The sequence below is a fragment of the Ranitomeya imitator genome, chromosome 3, assembly GCF_032444005.1.
Source record: "Ranitomeya imitator isolate aRanImi1 chromosome 3, aRanImi1.pri, whole genome shotgun sequence".
Taxonomy (NCBI): domain Eukaryota; kingdom Metazoa; phylum Chordata; class Amphibia; order Anura; family Dendrobatidae; genus Ranitomeya; species Ranitomeya imitator.
Window position 1 is genome coordinate 307,010,206 of NC_091284.1, and position 15,411 is coordinate 307,025,616.

Below are 15,411 nucleotides of genomic sequence, written 5' to 3' on the forward strand. Positions count from 1 at the left end.
GGAAACCACATACTGTATAATACTATTCCTATACAGTATATATACGTTTACAATTTGTATATTTGATTTTTGTTGTGCTTGTCTAATTTAAATGAATTCCGAGTAAAGGTTATATTTTAACAGACCCTTAACAGCTCATCAGCGAATTAGTTGGTAAATTTGTTTATGGAAGTGACATGCAGACAGGGGCGGATTATAAGAGGGTCAATATGGGCGGTAGCCCAGGGCCAAGTTGTGTGGGGGGGGCCCTGGGCTAACGCACAGATTGCCCGCCACCATCAGGGCATTACTGCCCGTGCCCAGACTGGCGTATCATTTATGGGCCAAATTGGCAGAGAGAGGGGGCCCGTATCGGGCCCCGTCTCATCTGCTCATCGGGCCCCTACCGGCGCTGCGGCGGTTTCCTATTGACGTGCGGGCGCGTGCCCGTACATCAATAGTTAACAACAACAGCCGCCAGCCAATTGGAGGCTGGCAGCTGAAGTTGGCCACAGGCGCACGCGCAGCGCACACGTCGCCGGCGTCTGACGTCATTGTCAGTCGCCGGCGAATGCGCGCTGCTGGAGGGAGCTCGCCGCCTGGAGCGCTGGTAAAGTGAGGAGAACTCAGTTTGTTGTTTTTTTTTTTGTTTGTTTTTTGCTAACCTAACGATTGCTGGACACACTGGAGCAGATGATTGCTGGAGACAGTGGGGCAGATTGCTGGAGACACTGGGGCAGATTGCTGGAGACACTGGGGCAATGCTGGACACACTGGGGCAATGCTGGACACACTGGAGCAGATTGCTGGACACACTGGAGGTAATATGCTGGACCCACTGGGGCAGATTGCTGGACACACTGTCTGGGGGCAATGCTGGACATACTGGGGCAGATTGCTGGAGACACTGGGGCCATGCTGGACACACTGGGGCAATGCTGGACACACTGGGGCAATGCTGGACACGCTGGAGCAGATTTCTGGACACACTGGGGGTAATATGCTGGACACACTGGGGCAGATTGCTGGACACACTGTCTGGGGGCAATGCTGGACATACTGGGGCAGATTGCTGGACACACTGGGGGCAATATGCTGGACACTCTGGGTCAATATGCTGGACATACTGGGGCAGATTGCTGGACACTGGGGCAATATGCTGGACATACTGGGGCAGATTGCTGGACACACTGGGGGCAATATGCTGGAGTCAGACACTGGGGCAGATTGCTGGACACACTGTCTCGGGGCAATATGCTGTACATACTGGGGCAGATTGCTGGGCACATTGGGGGTAATATGCTGGACACATTGGGGCAGATTGCTGGACACACTGGGGCAATATGCTGGACACACTGGGGCAATATGCTGGACATACTGGGGCAGATTGCTGGACACACTGGGGGTAATATGCTGGACACACTGGGGCAGATTGTTGGACATACTGGGACAGATTGCTGGACACACTGGGGCAATATGCTGGACACTCTGGGGCAATATGCTGGACATACTGGGGCAGATTGCTGGACACTGGGGCAGATTGCTGGACACACTGGGGGTAATATGCTGGACACACTGGGGCAGATTGCTGGACACACTGGGGGTAATATGCTGGACACACTGGGGCAGATTGTTGGACACACTGTCTGGGGCAATGCTGGACACTCTGGGGCAGATTGCTGGACACACTGGGGGCAATATGCTGAAGTCAGACACTGGGGCAGATTGCTGGACACTGGGGCAATATGCTGGACATACTGGGGCAGATTGCTGGACACACTGGGGGTAATATGCTGGACACACTGGGGCAGATTGCTGGACACACTGTCTGGGGGCAATGCTGGACACTCTGGGGCAGATTGCTGGACACACTGGGGGCAATATGCTGGAGTCAGACACTGGGGCAGATTGCTGGACACACTGTCTGGGGGCAATATGCTGTACATACTGGGGCAGATTGCTGGACACACTGGGGGTAATATGCTGGACACACTGGGGCAGATTGCTGGACATACTGGGGCAGATTGCTGGACACAGTGGGGGCAATGCTGGACACACTGGGGGCATGCTGGACACACTGGGGGTAATATGCTGGACACACTGGGGGTAATATGCTGGACACACTGGGGCAGATTGCTGGACACACTGGGGCAGATTGCTGGACACACTGGGGGCAATGCTGGACACACTGAGGCAGATTGCTGGACACTGGGGCAATATGCTGGACATACTGGGGTTAATATGCTGGACACACTGGGGGTAATATGCTGGACACACTGGGGTAGATTGCTGGACACACTGGGGCAGGACTGGAGGCATGGGCAGAATGTAGATACGGGGCATGATTGGAGACACGGGGCAGATTGAAAGACATGGGGCAGGATTGGATTATGGGGCAGGATAGAGACAGATGGGGCAGGATGGGGAGATCATATGGATCATATGGAGTAGAATGGATACTCATGAGGGCAGGATGCAAGAACATATGGCTGGAGTCAGGAATGAGATATACGGGGCCAGGATGGGGAATATTATTACCATAGGGGTTAATTAAGGGATATTATTACTGCAGTGATGTATTTATTTTATTTTTTGAGCATACTGTTTTAAATAGGGGGGGGCGGTCCTGTTACTGTGCAGAGTGACACTATGTCGCCTTTTTTTCTTCATGTGGTGTTATGTAGAAGTAGTGAAAAATTAAGTAATGTGTTCTGCAAGCGGAGCTTGAGATAACTGTGTTATTTCCTGCAGAAACGAGTCCTGTCTGGAAGAAATGATGGCAGTCTGTGCTGGATGAAAGATGAAGGAGTTCACCTAGAGACGTCACTGGTGAGTCAGTGTTACCTATACACTGACACTATACACTGTATACTATATACAGAGGTCCTGTGTATAATGTCACCAGTGATCACTGTATTACCTATACATTATATACAGAGGTCCTGTGTACAATGTCACCAGTGATCTCTGTGTTACCTCTACACAGACACTGCATACTAAGTACAGATCTCCTGTGAATACTGGCACTTATGGTGATAGTATTGTGTTTTTTTGTTTTTTTTATTACTGATCAGTATTGTACTATTCAGTCACTATGTGGTGGTAATATGTGGTCTGGAAATGGTGTTGTGGTATTTGTCCCTTGTGTGTGCTATTTGGTCACCAAGTGGTGGTAATATGTGGTGTTGACATGGTGCAGTGGTATTTGTTCCTTGTATGTGATATTATTCGATCACTATGGTTGTAATTTGTGGTCTGGTCATGGTGCGGTGGTATTTGTTCCTTGTATGTGATATTGGTCAAAATATTCCTAAATTGTATTGCATATTTTAACAAAAATTTAATAGGTTACAGTAGAGTAGGGCCCGGCCTTTTTTCTGGAATAATCTGGTTCAGGTATATCATGACCCCCGTCACATGACCGGGGGGGCCCACAGTGTCTGAACAGCCCGGGGCCCTGGCTACCCTTAATCCACCCGTGCATGCAGAAATCTATTTTTATACATTCTAACCTGTCTGGATATTATTCTCACCTTAACAGACCAGAGACAATTGAGGTGGGAACATTCAGATTTTTCATTTAGTTGCATAACAATTCTGCACACATAGATATTCTCAACATAAAAACAAAACCTGACATTTACTTTCTTCAATACCGTATATACTCGAGTATAAGCCGACCCGAGTATAAGCTGACCCCCCCTAAATTTGCCACAAAAAACTGGGAAAACTTAATGACTCGAGTATAAGACTAGGGTGGGAAATGCAGCAGCTACCGGTAAATGTCAAAAGTAAAAATAGATACCAATGAAAGTAAAATTAATTGAGACATCAGTAGGTTGTTTTTGAATATCCATATTGAATCAGGAGCCCCATATAATGCTCCATAAAGTTTATGATGGCCCCATAAGATGCTCCATATTAAAATATGCCCCATATAATCCTGCGTAAAGGTTAATAATGGCCCCATAAGATGCTCCATAGACACATTTGCCCAATATAATGCTGCACAAATGTTGATTATGGCCCCATAAGATGCTCCATAAAGATATTTTCCCCATATAGTGCTGCACAAAAGTTATGGCCCCATACAGACACTTGCCCCATATAGTGCTGCACAAACGTTATTGCCCCATAAGATGCCCCATACAGACACTTGCCCCATATAGTGCTGCACAAACATTATGGCCCCTTACAGACACTTGCCCCATACAGTGCTGCGCAAACGTTATTGCCCCATACAGACCCTTGCCCCATATAGTGCTGCACAATCGTTATGGCCCCATAAGATGCTCCATACAGACACTTGCCCCATACAGTGCTGCACAAACGTTATGGCCCCATACAGACACTTGCCCCATACTGTGCTGCACAAATGTTATTGCCCCATAAGATGCCCCATACAGACACTTGCCCCATATAGTGCTGCACAAACGTTATGGCCCCATACAGACACTTGCCCCACACTGTGCTGCACAAATGTTATTGCCCTATACAGACACTGGCCCCATATAGTGCTGCACAAACGATATGGCCCCATACAGACACTTGCCTCATACAGTGCTGCACAAACGTTATTGCCCCATACAGACACTTGCCCCATACTGTGCTGCACAAACGTTATGGCCCCATACAGACAGTTGCCCCATATAGTGCTGCACAAACGTTATGGCCCCATACAGACATTTGCCCCATACAGTGCTGCACAAACGTTGATTATGGCCCCATACAGACAATTGCCCCATATAGTGCTGCACAAACGTTGATTATGGCCCCATACAGACAGCTGCCTCATATAATGCTGCACATACGTTATTGCACCATAAGATGCCCCATACAGACACTTGCCCCATTTGCTGTTGCTGCGATAAAAAAAAAATCACATACTCACCTCTCCGTTGCTCAGGCCCCCGGCACTTTCAATATTCACGTGACTTTGTTCCGGCGCCGCTCCATCTTCAGCGTCTTCCGCACTGACGTTCAGGCAGAGGGCGCGCACTAACCACGTCACCGTGCCCTCTAACCTGAGCGTCACTGCACAAGATGGTGAAGACGGAGCGGCACCCGGAACGAGGAGCAGGTGAATATCACACAGTGCTCTCTCCCTGTTATACTCACCTGCTCCTGGCGCGGTCCCTTCTTCCCGGCGCCGCAGCTTCTCCCTGTACTGAGCAGTCACCATCACCACTCATTACAGTAATGAATATGCGGCACCACCCCTATGGGAGGTGGAGCCGCATATACATTACTGTAATGAGCGGTAGCATGTGAACCATGTTTCAGTTAAAAAAAATGGGCTGAAAATCTCAGCTTATACTTGAGTATATATGGTATTCAGGTTTCAGGTTTATTAACCTTTTGAGCTGACCGACAACACTGTAGTTATTCAATAATAAAATTGGGCATTGAGATTACGAATTGTCTACTAATTATGCACACAGTGTAAGACCCACAGTTGGTGGGCACATACAAAGTGTAAAGAAAGTCTCAATATGATCGAGTAAAGAGTAAGGCCGGGATCACACATGCGAGAAACACGTCCGTGTCTCGCATGTGAAATCCAAGCTCTGGTGCCGGCACTGTGGAGCGGAGCGTGCAGCCGCATAGCAACACATGGAGCCGCCCGCTCCGCTCCCAAGTGCCGGCGCCAGAGCTTGGATTTCACATGCGAGACTCGGACGTGTTTCTCGCATGTGTGATCCCGGCCTTAGCCTTAAAATGGCTAAAGCTCTTAGAAATGGTGTCATAATTTTGCCCATATAGGATGTTGATGCCAGATTGTGCATCATAAAAAAGTTTGTTGCCATGTTAGAAAAAAATTAAACATATAGATATAAAGAAATACCTGATTAGTAAATAAAGAGACACAAAACTTTTGTTAAAAGGAGTTTAAAGCAGGTATTTAAATTAGCCAAATGATTTCTGAGCCAATTTCTGACTTTCATTTGTTCACTTTCATAGATTTTTTATTTATTATTAGTTTTGCCAGATGCAAGTTATTTCTGTGACCATTGTGGGTTTTTCTGTCATTAAACGAGGGGTGCAAACAAGTATGACCATGTGTGTAGATAGAGATGAAAAGCCGGCAATACAGCAGCCCCATAAAGTCACAGTGTGACAGATTAGAATAGAATAGATGGAAATTATTGACAATTATCAAGACACACTCAATAAAGGAGTGGTTCTGCAGGTGGGGACCACAGACCACATCTCAGTACCAATGCTTTCTGGCTGATATTTTGGTCACTTAGGTTTTCTGTGTCTGTCAGCATAGTGTCCAGAGGCACTACCAGGAGACAGGCCAGTACACCAGAAGACATGGAGGGGGCTGTAGGAGGGCAACAACCCAGCAGCAGGACTGCTACCTCAACCTTTGTGCAAGGAAGAACAGGAGGAGCACTGCCAGAGCCCTGCAAAATGACCTCCAGTAGGCCACAAATGTGCATGTGTCTGCACAAACGGTTAGAAACTGACTCCAGGATGGTCTGAGTGCCTGACGTCCACAGATGGGGGTTGTTCTCACAGCACAACACCGTGCAGGATGCTTGGCATTTGCCACAGAACACCAGGATTGGCAAATTCGCCACTGGTGCCTTGTGCTCTTCACAGATGAAAGCAGGTTCACACTGAACACATGTGACAGACGTGACAGAGTCTGGAGATGCCGTGGAGTGCGATCTGCTGCCTGCATGCCTTCAGCATGACCGGTTTGGCAGTGGGTCAGTAATGGTGTGGGGTGGCATTTCTTTGGAGGGAAGCACAGAGGTAGCCTGCCTGCCATTAGGTACTGAGATGAGATCCTCAGACCCCTTGTGAGACCATATGCTGGTGCGGTTGGCCCTGGGTTTCTCCTAATGCAGGACAATGACAGACCCATTGTGGCTGGAGTGTGTCAGCAGTTCCTGCAAGATGAAGGCATTGAAGCTATGGACTGACCCGCCCGTTCCCCAGACCTGAATCCGATTGAACACATCTGAGACATCATGTCTCACACCATCCACCAAAATCACGTTGCACCACAGACTGTCCTAGAGTTTGAGAATCCTTTAGTCCAGGTCTAGGAGGAGATCCCTCAGGAACCCATCCGCCGCCTCATCAGGAGCATGCCCAGGCATTGTAGGGAGGTCAAACAGGCACGTGGAGGCCACACACACTACTGAACATCATTTACTTGTCTTGAGGCATTTCCACTGAAGTTGGATAAGCCTGTAACTTCATTTTCCACTTTGATTTTGAGCATCATTCGAATGTTACACCTCCGTGGGATATTAGTTGTGATTTACCATGATAATTTTTAGGTTTTATTGTTCTCAACACATTCCACTATGTAATGAATAAAGATTTACAACTGGAATATTTCATATCTAGGATATGGGATTTTAGTGTTCCCTTTATTTTTTTGAGCAGTGTATTTGTGTTGATGGCACTCTGTGATATGGTTCAAAACGCAGGCATTTAGTCCCAACGTTGTACAAGCCTTGTCTCATTGTTCAATGTTAAGACTGCATCTTTTCATGTGTGTGCAAAATTATATAGCTGGTTAAATACATTTATGCCAAATCAATAATATTGCTTTTTCTTTGCCTAGCAGAAATATTGTATTCCCTTATGCTTGTGCATTTTAACACAGCAAGTTAATAATATGCATGCAAAACCCACGATATAGGTTTAAAACATATAGCTTTGAGAGGTGCCTATGTGGATCAGTCTTTTCATACAAATGTAAGTGTGCTTGCACAACTAACTGGCGGCAGCAGTGTGCCATTGAATCACTATAATAGCACATGAATGCTTTTTAGTAAACCAACATCCCATGCATTTGCATTTCACATAGATAATTTCCTGTGTATATACGTGTCATGCTCCAGCTGACGTTTTGTATATATGTGGTTGGTTTGAGACACCTTGTCTATTGATGCACAGTATATATACAATATAAATATATATATATATATATATATATATATATATATATATATATACCGTATATACTCGAGTATAAGCCGAGATTTTCAGCCCAAATTTTTGGGCTGAAAGTGCCCCTCTCGGCTTATACTCGAGTCAAGGTGGGTGGCAGGGTCGGCGGGTGAGGGGGTGAGGGTGCTGAGGCATACTTACCTAGTCCCAGCGATCCTGGCGCTGTCCCTGCCATCCCACGGTCTTCGGTGCTGCAGTTCTTCCCCTCTTCAGCGGTCACGTGGAACCGCTCATTAGAAAAATGAATAGGCGGCTCCACCTCCCATACGGGTGGAGCCGCCTATTCATTTCTCTAATCAGCGCTGCCGGTGACCGCTGATTAGAGAAAGAAGCTGCGGCACCGAAGACCAGCTGTGACAGGCAGGGGGAGCCGGACGTCGGGACCAGGTGTTAGGAGTCGAGTTTCCTCTGCTGCACAGGGGGAATCTCGATCCGTGTCTGCTGCGGTCTCCCATTCGGTATCGGCCGCAGTGGGCTCTGCTCAGCGGAGACGTCGCTCCCAGCGTCTCGCTGGGGCTGATTCGGTGCATAGGGTCACTACTGCCTTTTCTGGCTTTCCTATGGTACCCTGCACTGATCTGCGGCGAGCGAGCCTCTCTGGGACTAAGTCCTTGTTTACTCACACTGAGCATGCCCAGGGCAGGGTCTCCCATTGGAGGTCGAGGGCCACATGTTCGGTCACATGCTCAGGTGCTGCAGTACATTCCATTGGTCCTTCTGGAAGGTCCTGAAAGGGCAAAACATGCTCAGGTACTGCAGCACTTTCCATTGGTCCTTCTGGAAGGTCCTGAAAGGGCAAAAACTTCAGTAGCAGCTTCCTGTGCTGCAACTATATAAACTGCGCATGACCGCACGGCCATGCGCTAGTATCGTCTTATGCTATATGCTTTGCGCCAATGTGGTCATGTGTTTGAATGTGTTCAGGGACCCGGCTGAAATAAGCCCCTAGAATGCTGGCACCTCCGGCGAGGAGATTGTGTTTAAGTGTGTTCAGGGACCCGGCTGAAATAAGCCCCTAGAATGCTGGCATCTCCGGCGAGGAGTTTTGTATGCATGCATGACCACTCACTGCTCACATCTGGGTAGTTGGCCTGTGCCTCTGTGAAAGTCTAACAGGGCACAGAGCTTTCCTCTCGTGGTTACTCTGTGAAGCTAACAGAGTTGGTATATACCGCCATATAGAGCCGCCATTATTTAGCAGCAGGTGCTTTCCTGCACGGTGGATCCCGGGTTGCGAACGCACCAATTCCATTTAATAAATTATATATTTGGTGCGTTCCGCCAACCCTAACAGTATACTAGCGCCAGGATCTGGCTAAGTAATGGCGGATGAACAGCGATTGCAGGGGTACATCCAGCTGCTGGAGGGCCGGTTGGCGTCTCTTGAGCGTGCAACCTCGGCAGTGGATGTTACCGCAATAGCTGTTCAGGCTGCTAGCGTGGCTGCAGCAGCTTTACCCACTGCCACCTCTGTTCCGACCCTATCTCACCTTCCTTTGCCTGAGAGATACTCTGGGGACAGTAAGTCCTGTAGGGGTTTCGTGAGCCAATGTGGTATACACCTCGAGCTTCTGGCTGCACGTTTCCCTACTGAGCGGGCAAAGGTGGGATTCATAATCTCTCTCCTGTCGGACAGAGCGTTGGAGTGGGCTACGCCGCTGTGGGAGCGCAACGATCATGTGGTGCGGAGTGTTCCTAGGTTTCTGGACAGTCTGAAACAGGTCTTTTTAGGACCTCAAGTCACCCATGATACAGCTCTCCAACTGCTGGCTTTGACTCAGGGTTCAACCATGGTCAGCCATTTTGCTGTTCACTTCCGGACATTAGCGTCTGAGTTGGAATGGCCAGATAAAACCCTCATTCCCGTATTTTGGCGGGGGCTGGCTGACCATGTGAAGGACGCTTTGGCCACTAGGGAGATTCCCGCCACACTGGAGGAGCTCATAGCCGTATCTACTCGTATTGACCTCCGTTTTAACGAGCGGAGGTTGGAGCGAGCCCAGTGTAGGCAGAGGTTTCGGCTGGCTCCCACCTTCGCCAAACCTTTGGAATCTCCAGTCCAGGCATCCGAGTCACATGAGGCCTTAGAGGTGACACGAGCGGGATCCAAGTCTCAGTCTGCCCGTGCACATAAGGTCCGTCATGTTTGCCAGCAGTCAGGACACCTTGCCTCCAAGGGTCCTCAGCGGTCGGGGAAACGTCAGCGTCTAGTGGCAGTTGGAGGAGGTACACTAGACACGGCAACGTTTGCCTCAAAGTTGTACTTCAAGGGGACAATTACCATAGGCCCATCCACTCTTATGGTCGAGCTATGCGTGGATTCTGGGGCAGAGGGTAACTTTATGTCTTCCGCTTTTGCCCAGCGTCACGCAATACCCTTGGTGATGCTCGCCAAGCCGGTAACCGTTCGAGTGGTAAATGGGTCAACACTACCTTCACAGATTACCCACCAAACCATTCCTTTCACGCTATCTGTGTCTCCATCACATCAGGAGATAATCTCCCTATTAGTCATTCCTGAGGGAATTGATGAGGTCCTGTTGGGGATACCATGGCTTCGCTACCATTCTCCTCATATTGAGTGGTCCTCTGGGAGAATTTTGGGATGGAGTAAATCTTGCGAGGGTAGATGTCTGAGGGAGTGCGTTCAGGTTGCTACTACACAGGTACCCGCAGATCTTTCCTCTCTCCCCAAGCACTATTGGCCCTATGCAGACGTGTTCTCCAAAAGAGCTGCGGAGACCCTTCCGCCTCACCGCCCCTATGACTGTCCTATTGACCTCTTGCCTGGTGCTGAGCCTCCCCGGGGTCGAGTCTATCCGTTATCTCTCCCAGAGACGGAGGCAATGTCCCAGTACATCCAGGAGAATCTGGCAAGAGGATTCATTAGGAAGTCAGTGTCACCGGCAGGGGCAGGGTTCTTCTTCGTACAGAAGAAGACTGGAGACTTACGTCCATGCATAGACTACAGGGGTCTTAACACCATGACCGTTAAGAACAAGTACCCACTACCCATGATATCTGAGCTGTTTGATAGGCTACGGGGAGCGAGGGTATTTACAAAGTTAGATCTGCGGGGTGCTTACAACCTGATTCGCATCCGTGAGGGGGATGAATGGAAGACGGCTTTTAACACCAGGGATGGGCACTATGAATATCTGGTGATGCCCTTCGGGCTCTGTAATACCCCAGCCATTTTCCAAGACTTTGTGAACGACATCTTCCGGGATATGCTCACCACCTCGGTCGTAGTCTATCTGGATGATATTCTCATCTTCTCTCCAGATATTGACTCCCATCTGAGAGATGTTCGCAAAGTCTTCGACCTCTTACGGGCAAACTCCCTCTACGCCAAGTTGGAGAAGTGTGTGTTTGAGCAGGAGTCCTTGACTTTCCTTGGTTATATCATCTCTGCACAGGGTTTGGCTATGGATCCTGCCAAGCTACAGGCTGTAATGGACTGGCAGGAACCCCATTCTCTTAAAGCGGTGCAGCGCTTTATGGGGTTCATTAATTACTATCGTCAGTTCATTCCACACTTCTCAACTTTGGTAGCTCCCTTGGTTGGCCTCACCAAGAAGGGAGCAAATCCCAAGTTGTGGTCAGAGGAGGTCTCCAAAGCCTTTCTCTTGATCAAGTCACACTTCGCTAGCGCTCCCATCCTACATCGCCCCGATGTTGATAAGCCATTTATCTTGGAGGTGGATGCCTCATCCGTTGGTGCTGGAGCAGTCCTTTTCCAAAAGGATGCTCAAGGTCGGAAGCATCCTTGCTTCTTCTTCTCCAAGACCTTCACACCAGCGGAGAGGAATTATTCCATCGGGGACAGGGAGTTGCTGGCCATGAAGTTGGCTTTTTCTGAGTGGAGACATCTCTTGGAGGGAGCTCGCTTTCCCTTCCAAGTCTTCACTGACCACAAGAACTTGGTGTATCTGCAAACGGCCCAGCGGCTGAATTCTCGCCAGGCTAGATGGTCCCTGTTCTTCTCCCGGTTCCATTTTACTCTCCATTTCCTCTCCGGGGAGAAGAACGTTCGTGCTGACGCTCTCTCCCGCTCCGTGGTGTCATCGGAGGAGGAGGAGGAGCCTCGGCTTATTGCCCCTTCTGAGAGCCTGAGAACTGTAGCTCCGGTTTCGCTAGAGTCTGTGCCCCCGGGCAAGACTTTCGTACCAGCTAACTTGCGACCAGAGGTTCTCTCTTGGGCTCACTCCTCCAGAGTGGGTGGGCATTTTGGGACCAAGAGGACATCTGAGCTTCTGGCGAGAACATACTGGTGGCCGCATATGGCCCGAGATGTCAAGGACTATATTTAGGCGTGCGTTTCTTGCGCCCAGAATCGGTCTGCTCGGCAACGGCCTGCTGGGTTGCTTTACCCTCTACCGGTGGCAGACAGGCCCTGGGAGATGGTCGGGATGGACTTTGTGGTGGGTCTACCCAAGTCGCGTGGCTGCTCCATTATTTGGGTTGTCACCGACCATTTCTCCAAGATGGTGCATTTGGTGCCGCTTCCTCGGTTACCCTCAGCACGGGCCTTGGCGGTGTTGTTCATTAAACACGTTTTCCGTTTGCATGGTATGCCTGATAAGATTGTCAGCGATCGGGGTCCCCAGTTCGCATCTCGGTTTTGGAGAGCGCTCTGCCGTTTACTCAGCATAGAGTTAAACCTCTCCTCTGCATACCATCCCGAGACGAATGGGTTGGTGGAGAGAACCAACCAGACTCTGGTGACATATTTGCGACATTTCATCTCTGCTAGGCAGGATGACTGGGCATCTTTGCTACCTTGGGCGGAATTTGCCCTGAACAACGCCGTAGCCGATTCCACTGGTCAAACTCCTTTTCTCCTTAATTACGGCCAGCATCCACGTGTCCCTGTGCCCATGCCCGTGTCATCCACCGATTCTAGGGTGGCAGACTGGGCGGTGGAGGCACGTGACATCTGGGACCGCACACAGGATGCCATCCGGGCCTCCAAGGAGAGAATGAGGGTTTCGGCTGATACACACCGGCGCCCCGCTCCGGTCTTTGCTCCTGGCGACTTAGTGTGGCTCTCTGCCCGTAACATCAGGCTGCGAGTTGAGTCCACTAAGTTTGCTCCTCGCTACATTGGCCCGTTTAAGGTTCTGGAACAGGTCAACCCTGTGGTCTACCGTTTGGCTATTCCTCCACGCCTTGGTATCACCGATACTTTCCACGTTTCCCTCTTAAAGCCCGTTCATTTGTCCCGGTTTTCCGAGTCATCTGCTGGGACATCGGGTTCATCCACGGATGAGTTTGAGGTGAATGCTATTGTGGGGTGCAAGGTGGTACGTGGCAAGAAATTTTATCTGGTGGACTGGAGGGGTCACGGCCCAGAGGATAGAACCTGGGAGCCTGTGGAGCACATTCGGGCTCCGCTGCTTATCGCAGCTTTTGAGCGTAGTGAGGCTCAAGGAGGGGGGGGCCCTAGGAGGGTGGGTAATGTTAGGAGTCGAGTTTCCTCTGCTGCACAGGGGGAATCTCGATCCGTGTCTGCTGCGGTCTCCCATTCAGTATCGGCCGCAGTGGGCTCTGCTCAGCGGAGACGTCGCTCCCAGCGTCTCGCTGGGGCTGATTCAGTGCATAGGGTCACTACTGCCTTTTCTGGCTTTCCTATGGTACCTGTTGTGAGTTCTGTTTTTGGGCTCCCTCTGGTGGTTATTGATGGTACTGGGTGACTTGTGTTCTCTGCGGTCTCTGGTGTCCACCTGTTCCATCAGGTTATGGGAGTTTCCTATTTAACCTGGCTTTTTTGTCATTTCCTCGCCGGCTATCAATGTAATCAGCGTGTCTTTTTACCTCTGCTCCCTGCGTCTGTTATCTTCAGGACAAGCTAAGTTTTGATTTTCCTGTTCCACGTTTTGCTTAATTTTTGTCTTAGTCCAGCTTGCAGATATGTGATTCCTTGCTGCTGGTTGCTCTAGTGGGCTGAAATTACTGCTCATGTTCCATGAGTTGGCACATGAGTTCAAGTAATTTCAGGATGGTTTTTTGAAGGGTTTTTCGCTGACCGCGCAGTTCACTTTTGTATCCTCTGCTATCTAGCTTTAGCGGGCCTCATTTTTGCTGATTCTATTTTCATAACTACGTATGTGCTTTCCTCTCATTTCACCGTTATTACATGTGGGGGGCTGCTATTTCTGTGGGGTGTTTCTCTGGAGGCAAGTGAGGTCTATGTTTCTTCTGATAGGGGAAGTTAATCCTTCGGCTGGCGCGAGACGTCTAGGAATCATCGTAGGCACGTTCCCCGGCTACTGCTAGTTGTGTGTTTAGGTTCAGGATCGCGGTCAGCTCAGGTTCCATCACCCTAGAGCTTGTTTTGTTTTTATGCTTGTCCTTTTGTGATCCCCTGCCATTGGGATCATGACAGGTACCCTGCACTGATCTGCGGCGAGCGAGCCTCTCTGGGACTAAGTCCTTGTTTACTCACACTGAGCATGCCCAGGGCAGGGTCTCCCATTGGAGGTCGAGGGCCACATGTTCGGTCACATGCTCAGGTGCTGCAGTACATTCCATTGGTCCTTCTGGAAGGTCCTGAAAGGGCAAAACATGCTCAGGTACTGCAGCACTTTCCATTGGTCCTTCTGGAAGGTCCTGAAAGGGCAAAAACTTCAGTAGCAGCTTCCTGTGCTGCAACTATATAAACTGCGCATGACCGCACGGCCATGCGCTAGTATCGTCTTATGCTATATGCTTTGCGCCAATGTGGTCATGTGTTTGAATGTGTTCAGGGACCCGGCTGAAATAAGCCCCTAGAATGCTGGCACCTCCGGCGAGGAGATTGTGTTTAAGTGTGTTCAGGGACCCGGCTGAAATAAGCCCCTAGAATGCTGGCTGTCATGATCCCAATGGCAGGGGATCACAAAAGGACAAGCACAAAAACAAAACAAGCTCTAGGGTGATGGAACCTGAGCTGACCGCGATCCTGAACCTAAACACACAACTAGCAGTAGCCGGGGAACGTGCCTACGATGATTCCTAGTCGTCTCGCGCCAGCCGAAGGATTAACTTCCCCTATAAGAAGAAACACAGACCTCACTTGCCTCCAGAGAAACACCCCACAGAAATAGCAGCCCCCCACATGTAATAACGGTGAAATGAGAGGAAAACACATACGTAGTTATGAAAATAGAATCAGCAAAAATGAGACCCGCTAAAGCTAGATAGCAGAGGATACAAAAGTGAACTGCGCGGTCAGCGAAAAACCCTTCAAAAAACCATCCTGAAATTACTTGAACTCATGTGCCAACTCATGGAACATGAGGAGTAATTTCAGCCCACTAGAGCAACCAGCAGCAAGGAATCACATATCTGCAAGCTGGACTAAGACAAAAATTAAGCAAAACGTGGAACAGGAAAATCAAAACTTAGCTTGTCCTGAAGATAACAGACGCAGGGAGCAGAGGTAAAAAGACACGCTGATTACATTGATAGCCG